Source organism: Pelodiscus sinensis, chromosome 2 (assembly GCF_049634645.1).
Source record: "Pelodiscus sinensis isolate JC-2024 chromosome 2, ASM4963464v1, whole genome shotgun sequence".
NCBI lineage: Eukaryota > Metazoa > Chordata > Testudines > Trionychidae > Pelodiscus > Pelodiscus sinensis.
Genome location: NC_134712.1, coordinates 89,168,291 through 89,172,465, shown reverse-complemented (window position 1 = coordinate 89,172,465; position 4,175 = coordinate 89,168,291). Strand labels below are relative to the sequence as shown.

The 4,175-nt window shown below is 41.2% G+C and overlaps 1 long non-coding RNA gene across 4 annotated transcripts; it reads left to right on the top strand.

The window, feature by feature from the left end:
• The first annotated feature begins 592 nt into the window (after window positions 1–592).
• Window positions 593–3,651, top strand: LOC142826742 (uncharacterized). Of its 4 annotated transcripts, none has more exons than XR_012900969.1 (3): window positions 593–676; window positions 1,279–1,391; window positions 1,953–3,651. It is a non-coding gene; the product is annotated as an uncharacterized LOC142826742 (long non-coding RNA). The 4 variants fall into 4 exon arrangements; XR_012900971.1 differs by lacking the exon at window positions 1,953–3,651 and adding an exon at window positions 1,720–1,905; XR_012900968.1 differs by having other exon boundaries at window positions 603–691.
• Window positions 3,652–4,175: the final 524 nt, after the last annotated feature.

The window sequence follows — 4,175 nt, the reverse complement described above, 5'->3', positions numbered from 1 at the left end:
GTGTGTGAGGAGATGAAAAGGAGGTGTCTCATATTTTTAATTTTTTAGATATTAAAAGGTTAATATGCAAGCTGAATATTAGGACACCCATTGCTGAATGTCAGTCTCTACCAATCACTAACGGGGTTGCTCCACTTCTCCCCCTAGAAAATATTTCATGTTTGTGTGCATTGTGTGACTCCAGTTGTGATTAGGTTTTTTTTTGTCTCCATAGACAATTCCCTTAAGTAAAAGTAGGTTGAGATTTTGGAGTTTAATTTTGCAAAACAAATCTTAAATAGACTCTTAATTACTATTTTTTTCTGAAAATGAGAAATATTACCGTAGAATATAATATTAATCTGTGACAGGGTGAGGCCAGATGGCTACAGGAGAATGACAGACGGCAGGTTCATTAGCCCCAGATTACACAATTCCCTTTTCCCTGGGTAAACTAACTGAGGCTACTCCAGAGCAATCAGATCACTTGGAGTCAATCAGGAACTTGCTAGAACCAATTAAGACAGGCTAATCAGGACATCTGGAGCCAATTAAGAGCTGGCTAATACTGGTTCAAAAGACTTCCCTTGAGTTAGTTCTGGGTGTGTGAGGAGCTGGAGTAACGAGGCATGCTGCTGGAGGACAGTGGAAGGGAGGCAGTACAGACACTGTCAGGAACCAGGTGGAAGGTCCTGCAGTAAGGATAAAGAAGGTGCTGGGATGGGACAGTGAGGAAGTGGCCCAGGGAATCATAGCTGTCTCACAGATGCCTCTGGAGATGTTGCAGACAGCTGCTATCCACAGAGTCCCTGGGCTAGAACCTGGAGTAGAGGGCAGGCCTGGGTCCTCTCTACCCCCCACTCCCTATTTGCTACAGAAGAGTTGGCCTGGACAGTGAGACACACCAGAGGGGAAGAACTACTTTGGAAAGGGGTCTGGCCTGTCCCCAACCCACTAGGAGGAGCAGCAGAACCTATGGGATTATTCACCTCCCTTTCCCCTATGTTAGCCAATGATGATGGCTAAGTAAATGTCAAGTTTATGCCCTTGGGGAAAGAGTCTAAATGGAAGGCTGCCATGAGTCTCTAAGCTCAGCAGTCCACCCAAAAGTGCAGGACCTGCCAAAACAGAGAAGGAGTTTTGTCACAGTATCTCAAAAATGTGCATTCCCCTGAGAATCCTAACTTTTTCAGTTGCCTTACCTTTTCATAGGCAAAAGTAGAAAATCTTATGCAAATATTTGATTTCTCTGCAGCTCCGTGTGCCAAGTTTGGTTTGTAAAATGTGACTTCCTTTTAGGAACTGGAAGGGTGTGTTAAGCCATGCTCAGCTGGCTTTCTCTTCAGCATACAGTGTTCTAACTGCAACATTTCACCTCTTGGATTGTTTTCTGCTGGCTCTATTAGCAAATGGTATATTCATTTAAAATGTATAGTCTTTTTGAAATGTCTTTATAATTGTAGCATGCCAGAAATCTAAAGGTGTCTCTGTCCTAACATCTGTCATTTGAGAATCCTTACTCCATATGAATTGGCCCACCAACTTCAGTAGGATAATTTGAATATGATTTACTTGTACAAGTAAATCTGTGGAGTGACAAACTCTTGGGTTTTTTTGGCTGGGGGGGGAGGGGAGGGAGGTTGGTTGGGTGTTTTTAAACATGCCATCCATTAGATAGATAGATGCTGCTGGATATATTACAAGAACATGCCTGAAAATTTCTGGTACTCTTCTTTTCAGTCTGTTCAGAAATGATCTTCTGTAGTGATAAACCAGGTTCAGTGGACCCATGATGATTTTCACTAGCTGCGGATTTCTTCTTTTTTCCCTTCAGGACATAAACAGGAAAGTGCATAGAAACCCGCAGCCTTCCTCTTCTCCCCTTCCCCCCCCCCCCCCAACCATGTTTGTTTTATTTAAAAAGTGGATCAAACTTTCACAAACTTAAGAAAAGATGTGAACTTGTATTTCAGCTTGGGACTGACTGAAATCAGTGTCTGCTATTGGATGCTCAGTAACTGTAACAATCAGGCTTTTCCTCTTCAGTGTAATGGATGAATGAAAACTCGAGGACAGCGATGCTTCACCAAGTTGCATGTGTTTACCCCTGCTATATTTGCAATGTAAATATGAAAACTAAATATACCTTCCAGAAAGCTCATTCAGAGCCTTGGGCATTTGGAAGGGGATAAAGTGCATACTACATGAGGCACAGAGGGAAACATATAATGGTTGTGATTACAACCATTGAAAAATGTCAGCACGTCTTGGCAATGACAACAAATTGTGAGCCATGTAAGAACCTGTCTATATTGAAAAGGTTGCAGCTGCACTGCTGTAGTGCTTCCCTGAAGATGCTACCTATGCCAGTGGGAGGGTTTTCCATTATCACAGCCCTGTCAACACCCTGGGTGAGGTTGATATTACTGCGTCACTCAATGGTGTGGATTTTCCACACTCTATCGACATAAGTGACATGTGTAGAACAAGCCTAACCGCCTTTTACATTATACCTTCCCTTTCACATTGTTCAGTGCTGCATACTGTATAACAACATCAGTTACATATCAGCAAATGCAGAAGCTTGATTTCCTTTTCTTCTGCCTCCCTTTCACCAGCTTCTGACATTTGTAAGCAGATCTGTCTCGGCAACGCTCATTTGGAATGACACTGACAATCTGCCTGTCAGAAAACGTCAGTTGTTGCTTTTATGTCACCTTAAGAAAAAGTCAGACATGACTAGAAAATTATACACCTAATGTACTACATTACTCCTCTGGAGGAGGCAAGATCTGAAGTTAGAATAAATGCCATCACGCTAAAGGCTAGATTATGCCTGGCTGACACATTTCAGCACCAAGGAAGTGTGGATCATCTCCATCCTACGAGAGGCATTGTGGAAAATCCACTGCAGAGTGACAAAATGCCAATGGAGCTCTGACAAATCGGGGAGAATATAGCATACTTCTGCCTATGAAGCTTACACCTACTTCTACTTTCCTCACATCCTTTCGGATGCCAGGCACTCTGGGAGATGTCAGACTGGAATTCTTCCCCGCCTACACTTAGATCACACAAGAAGTAATTACCCAAAGAGCGGTGGGGTCTTTCTAGCCTCTCCTCCCATTTCCTGATTGAGTTCAGGCTGACCAAAATCTAGCCCTAAGGAAATAAGTACATAAAGCCTTATCTATATTCATGGTATAGAAGGCGGTTGAATTGTGTGTCATATGTTACTTGAGCTGTTACTGATGATTTACTTTATGATCTGAAAACGATGCAACGTACTCCATAGTTACTGAAGGAGACTTTCCAATAAACCAAGATGTTCACACAGAGAAACAAGCACTCACAGAGAGGCAAATTAACTATTGGTGTAAATCTCTTGACTTGAGTGGAATTATTCCGGGAAAGAAATTGGCCCGCAGCATTAAGGATCCACAAAGTGCATTTAAAACACAATAAATGGGTAACGTTCAAGTCAGGCACTTTGTTACAAGTTTCCTTGCTCTCTCAGGGGATGATCCATAATCAGTGAACTGTTATAACCTTTCGTTTTTCATTGGTACCAACATATATCACTATGTACCCAAAGTGCTATATATGAGAAAATCAATAAATGCAATGCTTAGATGATAAATGTTTACAATTTACTCCTTTGTTGCTACCATGTTCTAATAAAAACAACACCTTAAAAAGAAAAGTGAGGTTACATCTAAGGAACCAGTAAACTGATCCTTGTTTTTAACGGCAGGAATAGCTCTGTAATAAACATATTTCCTTTTTTTAAATGCTAAGACACACCTGGTTTGGATAGAATTTACCTGTGCGCAAATAAATGACAGCTAAACTCTACCTTTTTCATCTATGGAAAGATGTTAAATCCTGGATCGGCTGCTTAAAAGCACAGGAAAAAAATTGGCATGAACTTGCATTCCTCTTTTGGATCCATGATTGATGGATCCAAAAAAGCAAGTAGTAAATGCGAATGAATGCAGTTGGTTTATCTGTCCATCTGTCTCAGAAAAACTTTCTGGATGATGAAATATCTCGAGCTAAATTATCCACTGTCACTATATTTTATGTGGCCTGGCACTGGAGAGTTTGACATCTCTTTTGAAAGGCAGGACAACACCATGTGCATTTACAATGTGACAAGTAATTTTTATGACTTATGTGTATGGTGTTATTTTAAC